A 25,953-nucleotide genomic window follows, 5' to 3' on the forward strand; every position below is an offset into this window, starting at 1 on the left:
GAGGATAATCCTCAGTTTTACAGACTCAGTCCGCAAAGTTGCTACTATCAACTTTCAACTAAATTTTCTCTAGGAACATATAAAAAAAGTAGAGCTATAGCGCAAGCTACATCGTAATTCGGAAAGACCAATAGACTATGTTCATGATAATTAGTTCAATTAATCTTATTACTTAAGAACTCCCACTCAAAAAGTACATCTCTCTAGTCATTTGAGTGGTACATGATCCAAATCCACTATCTCAAGTCCGGTCATCACATGAGTCGAGAATAGTTTCAGTGGTAAGCATCTCTATGCTAATCATATCAACTATACGATTCATGCTCGACCTTTCGGTCTCTTGTGTTCCGAGGCCATGTCTGTACATGCTAGGCTCATCAAGTTTAACCCGAGTGTTCCGCGTGTGCAACTATTTTGCACCCGTTGTATGTGAACGTTGAGTCTATCACACCCGATCATCACGTGGTGTCTCGAAACGACGAACTATCGCAATGGTGCACAGTCGAGGAGAACACAATTTCGTCTTGAAATTTGAGTGAGAGATCACCTCATAATGCTACCGTCGTTCTAAGCAAGATAAGGTGCATAAAGGATTAACATCACATGCAATTCATAAGTGACATGATATGGCCATCATCATGTGCTTCTTGATCTCCATCACCAAAGCACCGGCACGACCTTCTTGTCACCGGCGTCACACCATGATCTCCATCAACGTGTCGCCATTGGGGTTGTCGTGCTACTCATGCTATTACTACTAAAGCTACGTACTAGCAATATAGTAAACGCATCTGCAAGCACAAACGTTAGTTTAAAGACAACCCTATGGCTCCTGCCGGTTGCCGTACCATCGACGTGCAAGTCGATATTAACTATTACAGCATGATCATCTCATACATCCAATATATCACATCACGTCGTTGGCCATATCACATCACAAGCATACCCTACAAAAACAAGTTGGACGTCCTCTAATTGTTGTTGCATGTTTTACGTGGTTGCCATGGGTATCTAGTAGGATCACATCTTACTTACGCAAACACCACAACGGAGAGGTATGAATTGCTATTTAACCTCTCTCCAAGGACCTCCTCGGTCAAATCCGTTTCAACTAAAGTTGGAGAAACCAACACTCGCCAGTCATCTTTGAAGAACGGGGTTGCTCATAGCGATGAGACCAATCTCTTGTAAGCGTACGAGTAATGTTGGTCTGAGCCGCTTCGATCCAACAATACCGCGGAATCAAGAAAAGACTAAGGAGGGCAGAAAATCACACATCACCGCCCACAAAAACTTTTGTGTTCTACTCGAGATAACATCTACGCATGAACCTAGCTCATGATGCCACTGTTGGAGAACGTCGCATGGGAAACAAAAATTTTCCTACGCGCACAAAGACCTATCATGGTGATGTCCATCTACGAGAGGGGATTTCCGATCTACGCACCCTTGTAGATCGCACAACAGGAAGCGGTAAGAATGCGGTTGATGTAGTGGAACGTCCTTACGTCCCTCGATCCGCCCCGCGAACCGTCCCACGAACCGTCCCGCGGTCCGTCCCACGATCTGCTCCGATCTAGTGCCGACCGGACGACACCTCCGCGTTCAGCACACGTACAGCTCGACGATGATCTCGGCCTTCTTGATCCAGCAAGAGAGACAGAGAGGTAGATGAGTTCTCTCGCAGCATGACGACGCTCCAGAGGTTGGTGGTGATCTTATTCCAGCAGGGCTCCGCCCGAGCTCCGCAGAAACGCGATCTAGAGGAAAAACCGTGGAGGTATGTGGTCGGGCTGCCGTGGCAAAGTTGTCTCAAATCAGCTCTAATACCTCAGTATATATAGGAGGGAGGGTAGGGACCTTGCCTTGAGGCTCAAGGAGCCCCAAGGGGTCGGCCGAAGTGTGTGTGTGTGTGGGGGGGGGGGGAGGAGGATTCCTCCTCCAATCCTAGTCCAACTAGGATTGGAAGGTGGAGTCCTTCTCTATTTTCCCAGTTCCCCCTTTTTTTCTCTTTGATTTTCTTTCTCTCCTGCACATGGGCCTTCTTGGGCTTGCCCACCAGCCCACTAAGGGCTGGTGTGGCACCCCTAAGGCCTATGGGCTTCCCCCGGGTGGGCTGGCCCCCCCGGTGAACATCCGGAACCCATTCATCATTCCCGGTAATACCGAAAACTTTCCGGTAATCAAATGAGGTCATCCTATATATCAACCTTTGTTTCTGGACCATTCCGGAAACCCTCGCGACATCCGTGATCTCATCCGGGACTCCGAACAACATTCAGTAACCAACCATATAACTCAAATACGCATAAAACAACGTCGAACCTTAAGTGTGCAGACCCTGCGGGTTCAAGAACTATGTAGACATGACCCGAGAGACTCCTCGGTCAATATACAATAGCGGGACTTGGATGCCCATATTGGATCCTACATATTCTCCGAAGATCTTATCGGTTGAACCTCAGTGCCAAGGATTCATATAATCCCGTATGTCATTCCCTTTGTCCTTCGGTATGTTACTTGCCCGAGATTCGATCGTCAGTATCCACATACCTATTTGAATCTCGTTTACCGGCAAGTCTATTTACTCGTTCCGTAATACAAGATCCCGTGACTTACACTAAGTCACATTGCTTGCAAGGCTTGTGTGTGATGTTGTATTACCGAGTGGGCCCCGAGATACCTCTCCGTCACATGGAGTGACAAATCGCAGTCTTGATCCATACTGACTCAACGGACACCTTCGGAGATACCTGTAGAGAATCTTTATAGTCACCCAATTACGTTGTGACGTTTGATACACACAAGGTTTTCCTCCGGTGCGAGTGAGTTATATGATCTCATGGTCATAGGAACAAATACTTGACACGCAGAAAACTATAGCAATAAAATGACACGATCAATATGCTACGTTCATAGTTTTGGTCTAGTCCATCACATGATTATCCTAATGATGTGATCCCGTTATCAAGTGACAACACTTGCCTATGGTCAGGAAACCTTGACCTTCTTTGATCAACGAGCTATCCAACTAGAGGCTTACTAGGGAAAGTGTTTTGTCTATGTATCCACACAAGTATTGTGTTTCCAATCAATACAATTATAGCATGGATAATAAACGATTGTCATGAACAAAGAAATATAATAATAACTAATTTATTATTGCCTCTAGGGCATATTTCCAACAGAAACAACGAACGAGACATAGAGATGCGCTGCGCTCTCGTTTAGTCCCACCTCGCCCAGCCACAGTGGAGGGGAGTCAAAGATGCGCTATATAAGCAAACCCACGACAACGAGTTGACGCATACCTTTCTCGGCCTTTTGGCTAAGATCAAGTGTAGTATCTGTTCTTATCAGTTTAATATCTGATATGTGGGTCATGTGTCCACAACAACATTAAATTTATTTTTCTTGGGGGAGGCCCCACCAAAGTAGCTTGCTATTGGGGTCCTCATGTGTCGCCTAGCCGCTGCACTGCTGGCTGGGCCTGGCACGCCCCAACCAAAATGAACTAATTTTTTTTGTTCTTTCTGGCCTCGACGGATTGCTTTAGAATTGGGAGCTGCTGAAAACCTGTTCAAGGCCTAAATCTATGGTGTTGTAGGGTCGCACGTGTGTGTGGCCTAAATTTGCCCGTGTAAAAGCAAACTCTCCAAATTTATGACCAACCTTTCCTTCAGTGATCTTACAACGAACATGAGTTTTTCCATTGTAATTCAGTACGGAGCAATCAACGAATTCCTGCGAAATAGAATATCTACGTGACCAAATTTTCCTGCTCATCAGACTTTCTCTGTTCTTCTTTATTCTAAACAAGAAAGCATCAACAAAACTTCCCTTTCATATAGATCGTCGTGCGTTTCCCCACTCGAGAAAACGAGGATGCCCATTGCTTTCTATTCAATATTTGGTTGGGAGCCTTCTTTTACGAGTAAGCCATTCTCGACCCATCCCCTTTGTCGGGACCCCGATCCTAAGCCATAGGAATCCAGCCTGTAACACATCGCATCCCTTTGCGGTCTCATGCACGGTTAACTCCACGGCTGCAACCTTACCTTAGCCGGGACCGTTTGCGTCTTTTGACGCACGTATGCAATAGTGTCGCTAGCATTCGAATGTCAAAGAACCCAGATCGACAAGTCTAGTCATAAACCAAAGTGGCAGTACCGCACAAGGACAGGCATACATGACCCAACAAAGCAGGTGTCGGTCACCAGCGAGTGTAGACGAGTCGTAGCAAGCTACAAGGACTCCATTACATCGCGTGACATTTCCCCAAAGGGAACAGACACATCAGCTAAGAAGGACACATGCCGGTCGACCAATGTGTCCGGAGCAGTAGCGAGCTACCATGGCTCGTTGGATCACAAAGGGGCATTTCCCTGTAAGGAGTGCTACTAAAATTCATGACTAGGTAATCGAACCCCATATATATCAAGTACGACACACGTACGCATGGCATACCGATATGTATAGATACATCGATGGCATCACAACATAACCATAAACATACAAGCTTTATTTAAGAGGCTCGGAAGAGCCACACACATAATATTACACAGTAAGGGTCTCACGACCCATAATAGCAGTCATTCAGTTACAAGCCAGCGGAAGTGTTTAAAACTGTCTGAGTACACACAGGTGCAACTAGAAGGCACATGGCCTGACTATACTACAGACCCATCCTAGGGCCAGATCGTAGCTGGGACACCAGCTACTCGTCGTCGTCGATGTCTATGAAGAACCCACCATTAGGGTCATTAGCAACCTCTGCAACATTTATTAAGCAAACATGAGTACGGAGGTACTCAGCAAGACTTTAGGATAACTAACTACTCATGCAATGTATCAACAAGGTATGGTGGGGTTTCATGCGGAAAGCCAACATTTGACTCGTGGCTAGACAACTTGCATTTTTAAATAATTTTGACAACTTGATTTCTCGCACACGAGTCCACTAACACCACAACAATACTCCATCGTCGAATCATTCCGTCTCCAGTGGAATCATTCCGTCTCCATACAGAAATGCCGTCCACGACACTCACACTTATCTTGACAATTTTATGAGTAGCCATTTAAGTTATCTATGAACAACATATGTCTCCAAGTAGTCCATATCCGTGGACGCGACTATTCGAATAGATCGTAACCCTGCAGGGGTGTACTTTGTCACACACGCTCTCGCCACTTATCGCCATGTGCACGTCATGCACCTCGGCAACCTTCAAGCGGAAGCCCAGCGAGGGAGTCGTCCACGACCGTTAACAACACTAGTACCTAGTCCAGGTTTATCGCCTATCTGAGAGTAACCCATACGGAAGTCCGGCCGAGGTTTCTGCCACGGCCTCAAACGATGTGCGCAGGGTTCCCAAGCCCACCATCCGGGTGCCACTTGGTACACCGTGCCACTGCCTACCGCATCACAGCCCACCTCTCAGGTCAGCGCTATGCACGGCCTCCAGCATGACTATAAACACCAGAAACTACTTGCAACTCCTGGACCGAATACTAAGTGATTAATAAGTCGAGAGGGTCAATTAAGTATCCCAACGTGTGGTAGTATCTAGTCTTGGATTACATACACGGAACTCACTTCCTAAGGACGGTTCCAATGAAACAACCCGCCATGTACTCCTACACAGCCTTTCACCAGTACCTTTACCAAACCAGGTTCAACACACAACCTTTGCTTACCGAACACATTCTCACAATTATGTTCATCTCCCAGATGACAGACCATACACAACTCTAAGCATAGCATGCATAGCAGGATAAGGCACATCATGGCTCAAGCAACTACCAGGTTTGCTAGGTTGCAAGGTTCAGCTATTTACTGTGACAAGGATAGGTCATGCAAAGGAAGTGGGTTCAACTAACGTGGCAAAAGCATTTGAAGCATTTGATCCTAATGCAATAAGCAAGTGCAGGAGCAAGAACATGGGATTTATCAGAATGATCAAAATGGTTGCTTGCCTTGTTGCTCAGAGGAGTGACAATATCCGTCAGACGGATATTCGGTGGAATCCGGGGGAGCGGAGCCTACCGAAAGGAATGACAACAACCAATATCAAACATATGCAATCAAGATGATGCATGAGCATGGCATGAGAATGCAAGATGGTAAACTATTATAGATAACATGTATTAGGTTTGAAGTTGATTTGAATCAAATTCAAATACCACTTCAAACGAGGTATTCTCGGATACCATTTTAATTGATTCGACCTGATGCTCAGATAAACTTGCTTTTAACATGCATGGGATGACATGTTAGGTTGCTGGTTTGTAATTAGGACAGTGTTTGATCATGTCATTTATAGTGAAAATTTAAATATTTTCCAAATTCCATCTACAAAGTATTTATAAGAATTAACTTATTCATTAATCTACATGTTTGGGTTCTATAACATTTTCAAACATGTTTGAAAATGACATATTCAGATCCCTTGAATTTTTCTGATACTTTTTCATATATAAATTATTTTCATTGGAGTTACACATTAATTTCTATGAATTTTAGAAGTTTTGGCATTTTTCTGGAATTCTTTTAAATCCAGAAATGCATTTACTGCATCAGCCATACGTCAGCATGACCTTAGCAGGTCAAAGGCGCCAGCCCAGGTCAAACCTGGCGGCTGGGCCCCACATGTAAGTGGTTCTGGGTTACTGACTTTGTTTCTGATTTAAATTTTACTAATTAAACGCGTGGGGCCTCATGTCAGTGCCTCATTAGGTTAGCTAGACAGGGAGGTTAGCGCTAATGACGGCCACGTCATCCTGCCGGAGAGCTGCCGGCGACGACCACATCCGACGGCAGCACCTCGCCGGAATCGGCAAACGACGACGGTTGGACGCGTGGAGACCACCAGGAGGTAGCTCGCGTTGGGCCGCATCCATTCCCGTAGGTTTGAGGGCGAGGGGGTCGCCGGAGACGAGAGGAGCAGCGATGGAGCGGCGGCCCGTCCTCGGCAAGATGGGGTCGAGGCCAGGGATGCGAGGGGGAAGAATTGGGGGTGGCTACGGTTTCCTGAGAGCTCCCTGAGCACGCTGATGTGCTCAGCAGCGACGCTCGGGGGGGGGGGGGGGGCGCTAGCCACGGGGCGCCATGGCCGGCGGCAGGAGCTCGGGCTCCATGGCGGGAGGGGGCTAGAGGAAGGGGGCTCGACGGAAAGAGGGGGGAAAGGAAGAAGAGCTCACGGCGGATCCAGGGAGATAGGCAGCTGGCTCGAGGATGAGCTGTGGCCGGCGGATCGACGTCGGCTTCCGGCAGCCTTCGGTGGTGTTGGCGTGGGGAGACAGACGAGAGAGAGAGAGAGAGAGATCCGGGGAGAAGAATGAGGAGGAGGGGATTGTAACGGATCTCCCGAGCTTATCCTAGCCACCAGGTCGGCGGGGAGGCCAGGCACGCAGGAGGCGTGGCGCCCCTGGCCATGCGCCGTGGCGAGCTTCTCCTCTGCCTTCTGGCAGGAGGAAGAAGACGCCTAAACCTGTGGTGGGCTGGGCCAGGCGACAGGTAGTTCTTTTCTCTTTTCTTTCTCTTTTCTTTTCTGTTTTGTTTCTGTTTTGACAACTATTTATTTTCTATTTATTTCAGCTCCCAAAATAGTTTGTAAAAACTATTTTGAACACATCAAAATATTAGTTGGAATGTATCCAATCATTCCTAAAGTTTTCAACATTTTTGAAAGCTTAAAGTTTCTGATTTCAATTTTAAAACTTGAAACCAGTAGCTTTTGCATTTATTTAAAATGCCAAGAGTATAAAATAAATGGTTTCCTTTATTGCTTATTTGTTTTCAAGAATTATCAGAAAGATTGAACTTTTCTTGAGGCCATTTTGGGTTCATTGATTTTAACTAGTTTGGAATTTCCCTTAATTTGAGAAGTGGCTAGGGTTTGTTGAATTTTCCTTCACCACTTACTTTGTTCTTGTTGAAAATTTCCTAGATGCAATGCAAAGAAAACATGAGCACAAAGCTAACTTGATTAAGGTGTCAGGGATGTGACAACTCACCCCCACTCAAAAGAATCTCGTCCCGAGATTTAGAGGTCGTCGGAAATAACGCAGGATACTCAAGTCGGAGCCGATCCTCTCTTTCCCAAGTTGCCTCCTTTTCAGAATGATTTGACCATTGAACTTTAAGAAACTTGAGGTTTCGACATCGAGTGGTACGCTCAGCTTGATCAAGAATACGCACGGGGTATTCTCGGTATGAAAGGTTATCTTGGAGATCAAGCGTTTCGTGGTCCACTTCACGGATAGGATCCGAAAAGCAACGCCTGAGTTGCGAGACGTGGAAGACATCATGAATCTTGGAAAGATGCAGAGGAAGTTCCAACTGGTAGGCAACTTCTGCTCGTTTGGCAAGAATGCGAAAAGGACCAATGTAACAGGAGCCAACTTGCCCTTGATACCGAATCGATGGGTACCCTTCAAAGGTGTAACCCGAAGGTAAGCCTTCTCGTCAACTTCAAAGGTCACAGCCTTATGATGACGATCATATTGGCTCTTTTGACGAGACTGAGCTGATTTCAACTTTTCACGAATAATGCGAACCTGCTCTTCTGCATCCTGGATCATATCCGGGCCAAAGAGTTGCCTCTCTCCGGTTTCTGACCAATTAAGAGGTGTTCGACATGTTCGTCCATAGAGAACTTCAAAAGGAGCTTTGCCCAAGCTTGATTGATAACTATTGTTATAAGCGAATTCGGCGAATGGAAGGCACTTCTCCCAATTCATACCGAACGATATAACACAAGCTCGGAGCATATCCTCTAGGATTTGATTCACTCTTTCTACTTGACCACTTGATTGGGGATGGAAAGCACTGCTAAAAGACAAGTGAGTCCCCATGGCATTCTGAAAACTTTCCCAGAAGCGAGAAGTAAAGATACTCCCACGGTCTGAGTTAATCTCTAGGGGAACACCATGAAGAGACACTATTCGAGAGATATATAACTCTGCTAGCTGGCTAGCTGTTATACTCTCATGAACGGGAAGAAAATGAGCCACTTTGGAAAGACGGTCAATGACCACAAAGATAGCATTATTTCCTTTCTTGGTCTTGGGAAATCCGGTAATGAAATCCATACTAACTTTATCCCATTTCCATTCAGGAATAGCTAGAGGTTGAAGGGTGCCAGCAAGCCTTTGATGTTCTGCCTTAACTCGACGACAAACGTCGCAGTTAGCAACGAACTCAGCAATTTCTCTCTTCATCCTAGTCCACCAGAACCTCTGGCGTAGGTCCTGATACATCTTAGTACTACCAGGATGAATGGTGAGAGGAGAACCATGAGCCTCCTTAAGGATCAATTGCCACAGACGTTTGCTCTTAGGAACCACTAAACGGTTCTGAAAGAACACAACACCTTTCTCATTGATGGAGAAATCCCTAGCGTTACCGCTAGCAATATTGTCCTTGATCCGGGATATACCCTTATCATAAGCCTGCACGGCTATGATTTGATCCTTAAGAGTAGGCTTCGCCACCAGGGTAGAAAGGAATCCTTGAGGAACAATATCAAGATTCATCTTCCAAAATTCCTCATAGAGATGTGGTTGACCTTGTTGTAGCATCAAATTGTTACAATAAGATTTACGACTCAGTGCATCGGCCATAACATTGGCCTTCCCCGGGGTGTAAGTTATCCCTAAGTCGTAATCCGAGATCAACTCAACCCACCGTCTTTGCCTGAGATTCAAATCCGGCTGGGTGAAGATATATTTCAGACTTTGGTGATCAGTGAAAATTTCGCAACGATTACCCAAAAGGTAACGTCGCCAGGTTTTTAGTGCATGGACCAGGCTGCAAGCTCAAGGTCATGTGTGGGATAATTATCCTCATGTGGACGCAACTGTCGAGATGTGTATGCGATCACATGACGATCTTGCATGAGAATGCAACCTAATCCTTGTCGCGAGGCGTCGCAATAGATAACAAAGTCCTTAGAAAAATCTGGTGGTAGCAACACAGGTGCGGAAGTCAGGCGTCTTTTCAGTTCCTGAAAACTATGCTCACACTGTGGTGTCCATTCGAACTTTTTATCCTTCTTGAGGAGTTTAGTTAGAGGCTTTGCAACCTTGGAGAAATTCTCGACAAAGCGGCGACAATAGCTCGCTAGACCAAGAAAACTCCTAACTTGCTTAACCGATTCAGGTTGAGTCCAATCAAGGACAGCTTGAACTCTCTCGGGATTGACAGCAATACCCTTACCAGAGATTACCTGACCTAGATAGGTCACTTCTGGTAACCAAAATTCACATTTTGAAAACTTGGCATAAAGGCGATGCTCTCGAAGTTTCATCAATACCAGCCTTAGATGCTCGACATGTTCTTGTTCGTTCTTCGAGTAGATGAGAATATCATCGAGGTATACCACGACGAATTTATCCAAATACTCCATGAAGATTGAATTCATCAGACGAGAGAAGGTGGCTGGGGTATTGGTTAAACCGAAGGACATGACGGTGTACTCGTATTGGCCATAACGAGTAACAAAAGCCGTTTTTGGAATGTCCCCGTTCTTGATCTTGATTTGATGGTATCCCAACCTCAAATCCATTTTGGAGAAGACTGAGGATCCAGTGAGCTGATCATACAGACCTTTGATCCTGGGGAGCGGATACTTGTTATTTATGGTGACCATATTAACTGGTCGGTAATCTACAACCATCCGATCCGTTCCGTCTTTCTTCTTGACGAAGAGGACGGGGCAAGCCCAAGGAGAAGAGCTAGGAAGAATGAAACCTTTATTCAAGGCCTCATCTAGTTGCTTCTTAAGTTCGGCTAGCTCCAGGGGTGCCATCTTATATGGTCTTCTGGCTATTGGGACAGTTCCCGGAACAAGATCTATCACAAACTCTACATCTCTGTCAGGTGGAATTCCTGGCAGTTCCTCTGGAAAAACATCCGGGAAGTCACGAACTACAGGAATGTCTTCAAGTTCCGAAAGAGGGTTGGCATTTAAGGAATAGAGTTGGCATTTGGCAACCCGAGTAGAGACATTTACTATCTCACCCGAGGGATGGGTAAGCTGGACATTTCTAGAATGAGTATCAATCTTGGTATAGTGAGCTGACATCCAGTCCATACCCAAGATGATATTAATATCCGAAGATTTCGAGGCTATCAATGAGGCTAGAAAAACTAGCCTGTATACTAGAATTTCATTGTCATAGGTTATCCTAGAGGTTTGCCATTTACTACCAGGAGTTTGGACAACCAATGGAATTGGCATATCACAATAAGACATGTTATGCAACTGTGCATAACTTTCTGAAATGAAGGAATGAGAAGACCCAGTGTCAAAGAGAACAGACGCTGGGTGATGATTAACAAGAAGCGTACCCAGTATGACGTCGGGATCCTCTGCAGCTTCTTCTGCTGACACATAGTTCACACGGCCACGTGCAGGAGTTGGCTTCACATAGTAAGCTTTGCCCGACTTGCCCTGCCCGACGGACTTTCCGGGTTGCTTGGCACCCATATTTTGAGGACACTCACGGGAATAGTGCCCTGGTTCTCCACACTTGTAGCATATCACTTGGTTGGCACGTGGTGCAACATTGCTAGCTGGACCACCATAGGTTTTTGCTGGAGGGTTGGGCTGATTCGTCTGAGGCGCCACGTAGGATGGCCTCGGAGTGTATCTTGGCGGCAGAGAACTGTTTGGAACCCACAACCTGCGTTTTGGGAACACGGAACCAGAAGACGAGCCAAAGTCATGGGAGTGCTTCCTTGTGGCTTCAAAGTTAGTATGACCAGTCTCGGCACTGATCGCCTTGTTGACCAGGGCTTGAAAGCTTGCACACTCGTGGAGGCGCAGATCACGACGAAGCTCAGGGCTTAGACCCTTACGGAATCTTGCTTGCTTCTTAGCGTCAGTAGACACCTCCTCTGTTGCATAGCGGCCGAGGTTACCGAACTCGCGGCTATAGGCATCCACGGTCAACTTGCCCTGAGTAAAAGCACATAACTCCTCTCTCTTTCTGTCCATCAGGCCCTCTGGAATATGGTGCAGACGAAAGGTTGCGCTGAAGTCTGCCCATGTGGCTGCTGGTTCAGCAGGACACATAGCTTCAAAGTTCTCCCACCACAGATTGGCGGGTCCTTCCAGGAAATACGCCGCAAAGGTCACCTTGTCGGCCTCAGAAACATTCGCAGAGTGAATCTTGCGTGCGATGCTGCAGAGCCAGTCATCAGCGTCGAGGGGATCGACAGAATGATGAAACTTTGGAGGATTCAGCTTCACAAAGTCGTTGAGGGACACTGCAGCATTCCTAGGCTGACGAGCCGTATTCTGCTCAATACGCTCTAACAGTCGGTTGGTCTCCCTTTTGTTTCTCTCTGCCTCAAGCATAACTTCCGCCAGAGAGGGCGGGTGAGGCAGGTCTTCCTGCGAGGCTTGACTACCCTCGCCTTGCTCATGAGCAGGGGCACGGTTCAACCTGGTGAACACCATCCTGACAAACAAACTCACAGCTTAGACCAATATCATATCAATACTAGCTATGGATTAAGAATGTACTGAACACACGGAATGCGGAAATGAATATCCGAACAGCATGGTAACAAGCAACTGCTATATATACACCATGGTTCATACACACCCTTACATAGTTCAGTACAACCTTAACCGAAGAGCAAACTACTGAAATTATGAAACTACTCATCAGAGGCTTACAAGCTTCTTATACATTATTTATCTAGGCCTCCGGAATTCATTTCACATCACAGACATACTTCACAAGTCACGCAGGACTGTGAACGTACGGCTACTACCATACTATCCTTCCGCTCACAGCTCAGGCATCCGCATAGAACATCTCATAGAGATTACCTCCATGACCTGGAAGCTCAACCTGCGGATCAGGAAACACTCTGGCCTGAGATCCCTGGGATCCATAAGGACACGGATGTGGCCTTGGTCCCCTGACTGGTGGTAAGAGGGGTCCCCGAAGAGGGGTGACTCCTCCTATAGCTGGCCAGTCAACGTGGGCCGGAAGATGGGTCCTAACAGGGTTCAACATTTCCATATCTCCGTACCCTGTCTGGACTACTGGTGCCAGCTGCGTCAAAGCCGTCCACAGACGGGCACGGGTAGCATAAAGCTCCATGCGGAGAGCACGAGCATCCCTATCTCTGTTCTCTAGCATCTCAACAATGGACTGCAGTAGTGGATCCTCCGTAGAAGAATCAAAATAGACTCCGCTGAGGTATCGCTCTTCACGAGGCTGAGAGGCCGGAACATAGCAGAACTCTGAATTCTGTAGCAGTGCATGTCTCGCTCTCATAATGATCAGCATTGAATAGGCAGCATCTTGTACTGCCATGTCAACAGTGACTCCCAACCCATAGGACCAATGGGTTGGCTCCTCAGCTCCAGGGTAGTTTGGAAATACCCTAACAGTGCAGATGTACTGGCTCTGGTTGAAGTCTCGGTACTGTTCCTCCACTGTGTACTCGGGGTACCAGCGGTAACCGCACACCGACATCACCCTGACCAACATGGCCGTATGACCCGGCTCATCAATGCACCTGGTCAAACGTACCACCTGACGAGAAGGATGGCCAGGCATCTGTAAATAGAGAGTAATGCAGAAGCATTAGAGCTCTGAATGCAAAATTGGGCAGCATAACGGCTGTAAATGCTCAAAAACAAATTTTGAGACAACCCAAAATGGAATAGCGTAACCACTCAACTATCAAGTTCAACTCTCTGATCATCAAACTTACTTCCTTTTTCCTAGGAATGAAAGAAACCCAAATATCTCTTGACCCGTAGTCCTATAATCTACCGATCAGAAACACGAGCCTAGAAGAAGATGAGTAACCTAGTCCTTAATTCCCGCAGAAAAGACGAGGATGACCAGAATAGAATAAGTTGAGGAGAGAACAAGAGTCTTACGTTCCCTTCCACAAACAATTCCCTTATATATAACTAAAGCAATTCTAGACTCAACTTCGACCAGTTTGGCTTAGTAATCCTACAGTCAGTCAGGCTCTGATACCAACGCTGTCGGGACCCCGATCCTAAGCCATAGGAATCCAGCCTGTAACACATCGCATCCCTTTGCGGTCTCACGCACGGTTAACTCCACGGCTGTAGCCTTACCTTAGCCGGGACTGTTTGCGTCTTTTGACTCACGTATGCAATAGTGTCGCTAGCATTCCAATGTCAAAGAACCCAAATCGACAAGTCTAGTCATAAACCAAAGTGGCAGTACCGCACAAGGACAGGCATACATGACCCAACAAAGCAGGTGTCGGTCACCAGCGAGTGTAGACGAGTCGTAGCAAGCTACAAGGACTCCATTACATCGCGTGACATTTCCCCAAAGGGAACAGACACAACAGCTAAGAAGGACACATGCCGGTCGACCAATGTGTCCGGAGCAGTAGCGAGCTACCATGGCTCGTTGGATCACAAAGGGGCATTTCCCTGTAAGGAGTGCTACTAAAATTCACGACTAGGTAATCGAACCCCATACATATCAAGTACGACACACGTACGCATGGCATACCGATATGTATAGGTACATCGATGGCATCACAGCATAACCATAGACATACAAGCTTTATTTAAGAGGCTCGGAAGAGCCACACACATAATATTACATAGTAAGGGTCTCACGACCCATAATAGCAGTCATTCAGTTACAAGCCAACGGAAGTGTTTAAAACTGTCTGAGTACAGACAGGTGCAACTAGAAGGCACATGGCCTGACTATACTACAGACCCATCCTAGGGCCAGATCGTAGCTGGGACACCAGCTACTCGTCGTCGTCGATGTCTATGAAGAACCCACCATTAGGGTCATTAGCAACCTCTGCAACATTTATTAAGCAAACATGAGTACGGAGGTACTCAGCAAGACTTTAGGATAACTAACTACTCATGCAATGTATCAACAAGGTATGGTGGGGTTTCATGCGGAAAGCCAACATTTGACTCGTGGCTAGACAACTTGCATTTTTAAATAATTTTGACAACTTGATTTCTCGCACACGAGTCCACTAACACCACAACAATACTCCATCATGGAATCATTCCGTCTCCATACAGAAATCTCGTCCACGACACTCACGCTTATCTTGACAATTTTATGAGTAGCCATTTAAGTTATTTATGAACAACATATGTCTCCAAGTAGTCCATATCCGCGGACGCGGCTATTCGAATAGATCATAACCCTGCAGGGGTGTACTTCGTCACACACGCTCTCGCCACTTATCGCCATGTGCATGTCATGCACCTCGGCAACCTTCAAGCGGAAGCCCAGCGAGGGAGTCGGCCACGACCGTTAACCACACTAGTACCTAGTCCAGGTTTATCGCCTATCTGAGAGTAACCCGTACGGAAGTCCGGCCGAGGTTTCCGTCACGGCCTCAAACGATGTGCGCAGGGTTCCCAAGCGCACCATCCGGGTGCCACTTGGTACACCGTGCCACTGCCTACCGCATCACAGCCCACCTCTCAGGTCAGCGCTATGCACGGCCTCCAGCATGACTATAAACACCAGAAACTACTTGCAACTCCTGGACCGAATACTAAGCGATTAATAAGTCGAGAGGGTCAATTAAGTATCCACCCGTGTGTTAGTATCTAGTCTTGGATTACATACACGGAACTCAGTTCCTAAGGACGGTTCCAATGAAACAACCCGCCATGTACTCCTACACAACCTTTCACCGGTACCTTTACCAAATCAGGTTCAACACACAACCTTTGCTTACCGAACACATTCTCACAATTCTGTTCATCTCCCAGATGACAGACCATACACAACTCTAAGCATAGCATGCATAGCAGGATAAGGCACATCATGGCTCAAGCAACTACCAGGTATGCTAGGTTGCAAGGTTCAGCTATTTACTGTGACAAGGATAGGTCATGCAAAGGAAGTGGGTTGAACTAACGTGGCAAAAGCATTTGAAGCATTTGATCCTAATGCAATAAGGAAGTGCAGGAGCAAGAACATGGGATTTATCGGAATGATCAAAATGGTTGCTTGCCTTGTTGCTCAGAGGAGTGACAATATCCGTCAGACGGATATTCGGTGGAATCCGGGGGAGCGGAGCCTACCGAAAGGAATGACAACAACCAATATCAAACATATGCAATCAAGATGATGCATGAGCATGGCATGAGAATGCAAGATGGTAAACTATTATAGATAACATGTATTAGGTTTGAAGTTGATTTGAATCAAATTCAAATACCACTTCAAACGAGGTATTCTCGGATACCATTTTAATTGATTCGACCTGATGCTCAGATAAACTTGCTTTTAACATGCATGGGATGACATGTTAGGTTGCTGGTTTGTAATTAGGACAGTGTTTGATCATGTCATTTATAGTGAAAATTTAAATATTTTCCAAATTCCATCTACATAGTATTTATAAGAATTATCTTATTCATTAATCTACATGTTTGGGTTCTGTAACATTTTCAAACATGTTTGAAAATGACATATTCAGATTCCTTGAATTTTTCTGATACTTTTTCATATATAAATTATTTTCATTGGAGTTACAGATTAATTTCTATGAATATTAGAAGTTTTGGTATTTTTCTAGAATTCTTTTAAATCCAGAAATGCATTTACTGCATCAGCCATACGTCAGCATGACCTCAGCAGGTCAAAGGTGCCAGCCCAGGTCAAACCTGGCGGCTGGGCCCCACATGTAAGTGGCTCTGGGTTACTGACTTTGTTTCTGATTTAAATTTTACTAATTAAACGCGTGGGGCCTCATGTGAGTGCCTCATTAGGTTAGCTAGACAGGGAGGTTAGCGCTAATGATGGCCACGTCATCCTGCCGGAGAGCTGCCGGCGACGACCACATCCGACGGCAGCACCTCGCCGGAATCGGCAAACGGCGACGGTTGGACGCGCGGGGACCACCAGGAGGTAGCTTGCGTTGGGCCGCATCCATTCCCGTAGGTTTGAGGGAGAGGGGATCGCCGGAGACGACAGGAGCAGCGACGGAGCGGCGGCCCATGCTCGGCAAGATGGGGTCGAGGCCAGGGATGCGAGGGGGAAGAATTGGGGGTGGCTACGGTTTCCTGGGAGCTCCCTGAGCACGCTGATGTGCTCAGCAGCGACGCTCGGGGGGGGGGGGGGGGCTAGCCTCGGGGCGCCTTGGCCGGCGGCAGGAGCTCGGGCTCCATGGCGGGAGGGGGCTAGAGGAAGGGGGCTCGACGGAAAGAGGGGGGAAAGGAAGAAGAGCTCACGGTGGATCCAGGGAGATAGGCGGCTCGCTCGAGGACGACCTGTGGCCGGCGGATCGATGTCGGCTTCCGGCGGCCTTCGGTGGTGTTGGCGTGGGGAGACAGACGAGAGAGAGAGAGAGATCCGGGGAAAAGAATGAGGAGGAGGGGATTGGAACGGCTCTCCCGAGCTTATCCTAGCCACCAGGTTGGCGGGGAGGCCAGGCAGGCATGAGGCGTGGCGCCCCTGGCCATGCGCCATGGCGAGCTTCTCCTCTGCCTTCTGGCAGGAGGAAGAAGACGCCTAAGCCCCTGGTGGGCTGGGCGAGGCGACAGGTAGTTCTTTTCTCTTTTCTTTCTCTTTTGTTTCTGTTTTGAAAACTATTTATTTGCTATTTATTTCAGCTCCCAAAAAACTATTTTGAACACATCAAAATATTAGTTGGAATGTATCTAATCATTCCTAAAGTTTTCAACATTTTTGAAAACTTAAAGTTTCTGATTTCAATTTTAAAACTTGAAACCAGTAGCTTTTGCATTTATTTAAAATGCCAAGAGTATAAAATAAATGGTTTCCTTTATTGCTTATTTGTTTTCAAGAATTATGAGAAAATTGAACTTTTCTTGAGGCCATTTTGGGTTCATTGATTTTAACTAGTTTGGAATTTCCCTTAATTTGAGAAGTGGCTAGGGTTTGTTGAATTTTCCTTCACCACTTACTTTGTTCTTGTTGAAAATTTCCTAGATGCAATGCAAAGAAAACATGAGCACAAAGCTAACTTGATTAAGGTGTCAGGGATGTGACACCCTTCCTTTCTATTCTATATTTGGCTGGGAGCCTTCTTTTAGGAGTAATCCATTGTCTACCTTTCATCTCCCTGAGTCACAATTGGTGGTAAATCTACGGTTTATGGTTCACATATTTGCCATCTGGAAGACTATTTCCTTTTGATCAGCTTCTCTACATGTCGAATAAGTCTGCTTCTAATCTTCATAAGAAACTAATGCCAGGGCATTATCAAGGTTACTGCTTATCCCAATTACTAATTATAAAGGATTCTGATAATCACATGTGGGGCATGAATTAATTCCGCCCACACATGTAGGCTAAAAGCGGCCGGGTCAAACGCTCATCTAACCACCCAATGTGACACGTCAACCCTTTTATTTTTTTAAAATTATATGTAAACAGAGGCAAACTGATTATACAAGAGGGAATTTTATAAAATTTTCAAACTTTAATTTTTTATATCTCAAATAAAAATTCTGATTGAAAAATCGTTTTCATCATTAAATCCGCCGCGATGAGATCTTCGAAACTAGATCACATATCGATATGTACCGATGACTTTTTTTATTAACAATTGACATGTCTATTACACATAAATTGCCATCATGATTATATTGAAGTTGCCATGATATATTTCAAATACTTTTTTTCTATGTTTAAAATAAATTTTAACATGTTACAAAAAAGAATTAAGAAACTAAATTTGTCATGATGAATTATTAAAATTTGTCATGATCCATGAAATAATTTTGACATGTTTCATAAGTAAAAAAAATATACCGTTAATTATTTTAAAAATGCTTGGTCAATGGCTCAAATTTGCCATGAACCATAAACTAGAATTGCCATGGTGTATGACTTATTTTTTCCATGATACATGCACTAAAATTAGCCATGGTTCATACAAAAACTATTCTCCATGTTCAAAATAGTAGAATTGCCATGGTCAAGATACTCAATTTGCCATCATCTATAAACTCAATTTGCCATGATGAATTACTAAAAAATACCATGAGCCATGAATTAAATTTGCTGTGGCTAATTACTAAATTTTTTCATGGTCAATTAATAAAATTACCGTGAAAAATAGTTGAAATACAATGGTAGCTTCAAATTTAGAAGAAAAAACTAGATGAAACATGTCGTGACAACTTTATTCTAAACACTATGACAATTTCAGTGTAAACATCATGTCAACTTTTGACCTAAAAAAAGGTGTCAAAACATATCAATACAGGATCTAGTTTTGAAGATCTCGTCGAAAAGGATTTAATGATGAAAACAGATTATTAATTAATATTTTTTATTTAATAGATAAAACATTTTTAATTCTAAAAAACAAAAAGACTCAGTTGATGTCATATATTTGATATAACAAGATGGATGGTTATGGAGGTGTGTGGACCATGGTGTATCATGCCACACATTTGGGGTTATCATTTATGATTATAAATCATGCGCTTGTTCTAGTGCACACCAATATTTTTTTATTGCTAAATTTTTAGCACACGGTGTAAGCATTATTTGAGTTTAATAAAGCTCGTCGTTAAGGCCATTTCATAAAAAAATGCTTCCAATATTTTGAAACTAATATATGGATAACAAACTCGTACTCCCTCCGTCAATTTATCCAATAAATATTTTTGGACGGAGGGAGTACAACAGATATCGAAAGATATACAAATAGAAATAAATAATTGATTTCTTGAAAGCAAAATAGTGGAGTAGGTATGATACCTCTTGTACTAGTAGAATGCATACTCATTCCCTATACATATCTCTCCACCACACAACCTTTTAAGGCCTATAAATATATGTCAAGATTGATTTCATGATGCAAACTCACCATAGCTCGGATGGTTAGGTTTGTTGTGGTAGAATCATCCCACTAGGGTTCAAGCCGTAGACTTGGCACCAAGGTCCTTTTTTGAATTTATTTCGGGCTTTTCGACGATGTTCGTTTAGTGAGAGGAGGCGTTAATTGGTTTCCTACTATTGGGGTCACAGAAATGTGCAATCTCCAATAACTAATGCCAATATTTATAAGGATGAACACTACTACTTTAAAGAATTTATTTTCTCAAGTACACATCATCAAAAAGTGTTTCAAACTCAACAAACTAATGCAAGAGCTATATAATGAACCACAAATATCTCGCAAGGAAAACAAATAGGAATATATAAATAATTAATATGATAAGAAGATATAAGTGCGGAACACCCGATCTTCACATACTTGCATATCTAATCTCCATCGTAGTCTATCGCAAATTAAAATATTCATCACACAATCTTTTTAGTCCTATAAATACATGCCCACATAAACCATGATCCATTCAAAGTGTTCACCATGGCTTGCAAGCCCAGAATTGTTGTTCCTATTGCATGCACCTTTATGTTGGCACTCCTTGTATCTTCTGGTAAGGAGATGAGACGTGTTGCGAACTTACTCTATGAAGCTTCAAGATAATGATCCTTCCATACATTGCTTCTTTTTTTGACAATGCCATGAGATAATTTTCATATCTTACTCTATTTATTTATATGGATGCAGCTCAAGGGGACTGCAAGGGCCATGCTATTAAAGTAGAATGCAATATCAATGATTCATACATTAAGTGGGCCCGTTACTTTTGAATATCTCATGGGCATTGTCATATCATAGTGGTGGAGGCTATTGTGTGTGCGATTTTTGTGATTAGATTCATATTGCTAGTTTGTACCAGCGACTTTCTCGAAATAAATAAATAAAGATGTCTCTAAAAAGAACTATTTGAAGGAAAGAAGAAAAAAAAGACTCCAAGACAACAATTACCGTGCATCTAAAAAGGTTATTGCTAGTGTTTTCAGTTGGGTGTTGCATATCCCTATAAGCTCCACACCACAACATTTTTTGGCCTATACAGTTTCCTCCAGCCAGCACCATAGAAATATGCTTCCAATCTTCAATATCTAAAGCAAGTCTTAGATGCAAATGAATGATATGAGCTAAAATGATGTAGTTATTCATAAATCATTTGTTTGGTAGTGTAATCATCATAATAACAACTATTGATGGAGTTGGACACTAAACTAAAAACTTTTGTGTTGGAAACAAATAGAAATACATAAATCATTAGTATAAGAAGGAAAGTAGGTGTGAAACCTCTAGTATTGACCAAAATGCATACTCGATCTCCATCATACGGCCCTCAGAAATATATATTTCTAGTCCTATAAATGCCTGTCTGGATAAATAGACACCCAATTAAGGTGTTTGACGTGGCTCACAAGATCACTGCCATTGTCTCTGTCACATTATCTTTGTGTTTGGCACTCTTCATGTCTTGTTGTAAGGAGAAGAGAGTGTTACTAAATTGATTTTATGAAGCTGTAGAATTGACATCCCAACGTACTCTATTTATATAGGTATAGTTCAAGGGAGGTGTAAGGAATACCCACTAAGATGGCATGGAGTGATTCTGCTAGTTGTTTTCGGAGCGTGAGCTTATATACTCTCACGTGAACAGTAAATTCAAAAAATATAGGACTCTTTAGAAAATATATGGCTTGCATGTTACCCAAAGCATACCTTCGAATTCGTACATGAAATGAGTTTTGAGTGATATATTTTTTATACCATACAACTTATATATTAATAATTTTTCCAATGGTCAAAGGAACCTTAAAAAATATATTAGGCCTTGTATATTTGAATGGAGGAAGTACGTGACTATTCTAAAGGGAGATGTAGATGGTGGATATTTCTTGGATATGATGGCTACGGCTATGGTTTTAGAGGACATGGTGACGAAGAGGGAGAGAGAGAGAGAGAGAGGTAGGTAGGCAGCTAGGGAGGGAGGGATAGAGAGGGGGGGGGGAGGGAGGGAGATGGAGGGAGAGAGAGGGAGGGGGAGAGAGAGAGGGGAGAGAGAAGGGGGAGAGGGAGAGGGAGGGAGAGAGAGTCCTAGGAGTCCTTCCTCTCCTTTATATAGTGTAGAGTCCGTAAAAGGGTTTTGGGGAGTGACATCATGAATTGGACTTCGGGTGTTAAGATATCTTCCTATCAATATACATTTGAGGGTAACATAGGCGTCATAGATTCACATGGTGCACACAAGGAGATTTACACTGGTTCGGGCCCTTAGGTTGAGGTAGTGCCCTACTTCCTTTGTTTGTATTGATAAATATATCCTTGTATGAGAACTAGGGTTTGTTTTGACCAAAATATCATGTATGGGTGCTTGCGTGAGATGAATAGATGTCTAGATCTTAAGATGTCGATTGAAGGTGCCTGCCATGCCTTATATAGGTTATCCTAGCTAGGTTACATGGCTTATGTCAGTTGGAGGTGTCCTGATCTATGTGGAGTAAGGGAACCTTGGAGTTCGTACATGCGTAAATAGATAAGACCTAGCTAGTTATGTAGCAAAGACCTTGTTTGGTGCCCCAAGGTGGAGATGCACCATGTATCATTGGTGGACTTCAAGTAGCGGGCTTGGACTAACCCATCTTTGCTGGGACTCTTTTGACCTTTTTTGGTACACCTCGGGGGCATGTCATCATCATCGGTCCCAATGTAAAAGGTTATTGGATTCATCTCATGGAGCTAGAACAAGGAGGTATGACCGCAAGTACGACCATGTGCGCTCATAGCACACACAATCCTCTTCTTTGGAGATACCTTTGGTGGCCTGCTTTATATGTAATTGATCCCTCTTCAAGTAATATGGTCAAGCCTACTTTCAATCATCTTAGCACTAAGATGAACAAAACCTGTGACAACTTAGACTATCTTTCAAAAGTGAACCCTTATCCGACTGCACTCAGGTTGAACTATCGACATAAAGTGCTCATTTCAGATAACTTAGGTTTCTATGTTGGATTAACGGGTAGGGAATTTGAATTCATTCAGATTATGTCCATGTCTACAACAAACCATTTGTCACGACCCAGTCCATGATAAGGCCCCGAATCTCTACACTTACTATGGCAGTCCATGGATCAATAGCTCAAATGCATAGTCTACGATGAAATATCAAGAATACATCACATGTCATAATATTACATCATAGATCCAACACTTCACAAAATACACACCTGCTTAGCTCATGTGCTAGCTTATAATACAATCATATGATGGAAATAATTTTCTGGTCTTGTGGCGTCCATCCACTCACAAGCAAGAGTTGAGTATAGCGTCGTAACCCTAATTCGTACCTTCCCTTAGATATGGAAGACCTAAACATGATACGTTGCAGTGACAAGGGTCAATACATTGAATGTATTAGCAATCTTCACCAGGATTGTCCTATCGGATTATTAAACATGCAATTTGGTGTGGCTGGGTTTTCCTTTCCACGGAAAAATAGTTTTCCTATCTTTGTAATGGTGTTCTACTCTAATAGTTGGACATGTAGTATCACATTGTATTCCTAGAAACACTGTATCACGTGGTAGTTTTTGACACATCGTATCACAAGATCATCTAAAATAAGCATTTGAGCATGTGGGCATTCGCATCACACGACTACCCTTGATTCAAGATGTCATACATGAAGATTTGTACAAAGCGTCGAACTATTAGAGAATAAATGTGAGTTATTTCTACTATAGACTCATCCCAATGATGTCATTTCCACGGAATGAACCTTAGTTTGTTTTTTGTAGTGATTCCACCACATGGATGCAAAGTTCTCGAGGACTTCACCAATGGTTAAGCCAAAAGAAAATTGGAAAGGTTTTATCCGGGATGCATGTGCTTCTAGTGTAGGATATATATGGGAAGCAGTTGATGGCGAACATGGGAAATTATAACCAATACGTGATCCTTAATAGTTATCTTCTGCTGCATTATGAAGTTTACGGAACTTATAAAATTCTATCTCTTTTGGGTGCAAATTGGTCAAGCATGAAGGTGGTGTGGAACAAGATGGTTATGATGCTACAATTAGGGGAAATTCTCTTCATGCATTCATTAACACTCCTCGACCTATGTGTCATGAAGTTGGACTCAAGATGAGGCAAGCTGCTCATAATCGCTTGGACCCTGAGTTGATATCAGAGTTGCTATTAGAGAAGGAGCGCAAGCGGAACCTACTCCCCTACACCAACTAGACACACTTGGATAGAATAATTACTCATCTTTTTGTATAGTCGTGAGGATACAGATGAAAGGGAACTGTAACAATTTTGTTGGCACTATACAAGGAAGAAGAGTGTGGAGGGGGGGGGTCACATTCTTTTCCTAAATTCAGTAGAGTCATTTACCGAAAAATCTTCATAATTGTGACTAATCTTTATTGTATTATCCATTTGATGATATTAACAGTGGACCAGAAGATATATATGTTCATATTTGTGCATAGAAATCATCCACAATCGATGTGTCACACATTATTAATGAAGCACACTATATAAAAATGATGTCGAATGAGAAAAAAACATATCAACCTTAAGTAAAAAAGGGCGTGGGGGTGTGACAATCGTGCCTTAAATTATAATGGCGTGTCAATCGTGCCGTGAGATATAAGATCGTGCGTGTCAACCTAGGGTTGCGAGCACCAAGGCTCGATCTTGGGCGGGCGAGGACGCACCAACTCGTCCTCACCATCCGGGCAATGCCTCGGTTCAAGAGAACACTACACATACTATATAGATATCCTTATGTGCACATCTAACATCACATATAGACCATCATCCATAATTTAAGTTTCATCCCACCCTCCCCGAGTTGGTGATTTGATGGCCCAAACAGACAATCGGCTAACTCAATATCTGGAATCTCAATTTTTCTACTAATATTGCATATCATGCACAAAATGACACATATTGACTATTCATAAAAGTGATGTATTTACAAATTGCATAAAACATTATTTCACATATCATAGATGTTCCCCACACTCCACAAATTCTATAAAAAATACGATGGATAATAGAAACATATTAACTCCAATCCCATAACAAGAATTCCATACAAAGAAACCGAGGCCTTTTAATTACATTAAAGATGAATGCCACCACAGGTGTGCACGCTCTGCACCCCTTCGTCTCGTATGGGGCACATGCGATTAGGCTGTCGTGCATTTCTGTCAGTGCCACTGTTGGTCCACGTTGCCTCTTGTGGCCTTAGGGTCATGGAGGCGCGGTGGACCCCGACCCTTGTAGCCGAGAGGGCTCCTACTTGATTTTATATGTTTTATGTATTTTATTAGGTTTTGTTAGGGTTTATGTCATGCTCGCGAATACAAGGTGGTGAAAGAACCATGAAGATGGAATAAGGTTCTCCCCACCTAGCCACATTTTGACGATGCATCTAGCATCATTAGAGGGCACATGGAGGTGTGTCTCCATGCAATCTCTCATGGTTTGATCAACATTTATCTTTGGAGGATCTTCTTGGATCTGGTCTTTGTTTGTTTGTGTTAGTGTGTCTAAGTTTTGAGTCCTTTCAATTTATGCTCCTCTTTATCAATGATAGTTATTGTTCTAGTGCGTTAGTGATGTGAGGCCTTAGCATAACAAATTCTCGATTGGCTACCCCAAAAAGGTTTGCCCAACTCTAATGAGGGAGAGGTGATAACGGTGATGCGTCTTTGACTCGCTCCAGCGGTTGTAGTCACCAATAGGTGGTCAACCCCCCAAGATGAATGTAACATACAATATATGCGTGAAATATTAATTTTATGTGGATGCAACTTTCCATTTTCGATTCACCTCGTGTTTAAGTTTTCGTATTCACAAATCACAATCTCAAGCGTGCGTGAAAAGAAAACTAACAATGCCACTCGAAAGCGTTTCCTCTCATGACAGAAAGGTGGATGCGGCTCATCTAGATCTAGGGCGCCGTCGGTGATTCCACCGCTATCCTTCCTTTCTGATCACCATCTTGGTATAGCGAGGGGGAGGGGAGACCTGATGTTCTCATCTCGGCATGTGTTCTAGTACTAGTGTTTCTTG

At 43.8% G+C, this 25,953-nt stretch overlaps 1 non-coding gene across 1 annotated transcript; it reads left to right on the forward strand.

The window, feature by feature from the left end:
• Positions 1–3,307: 3,307 nt before the first annotated feature.
• On the forward strand, positions 3,308–3,504 carry LOC123451501. The gene has a single exon (XR_006632357.1). It is a non-coding gene; the product is annotated as a U2 spliceosomal RNA (small nuclear RNA).
• The last annotated feature ends 22,449 nt before the right edge of the window (positions 3,505–25,953 follow it).

This window comes from Hordeum vulgare, chromosome 4H (assembly GCF_904849725.1).
Source record: "Hordeum vulgare subsp. vulgare chromosome 4H, MorexV3_pseudomolecules_assembly, whole genome shotgun sequence".
Taxonomy (NCBI): domain Eukaryota; kingdom Viridiplantae; phylum Streptophyta; class Magnoliopsida; order Poales; family Poaceae; genus Hordeum; species Hordeum vulgare.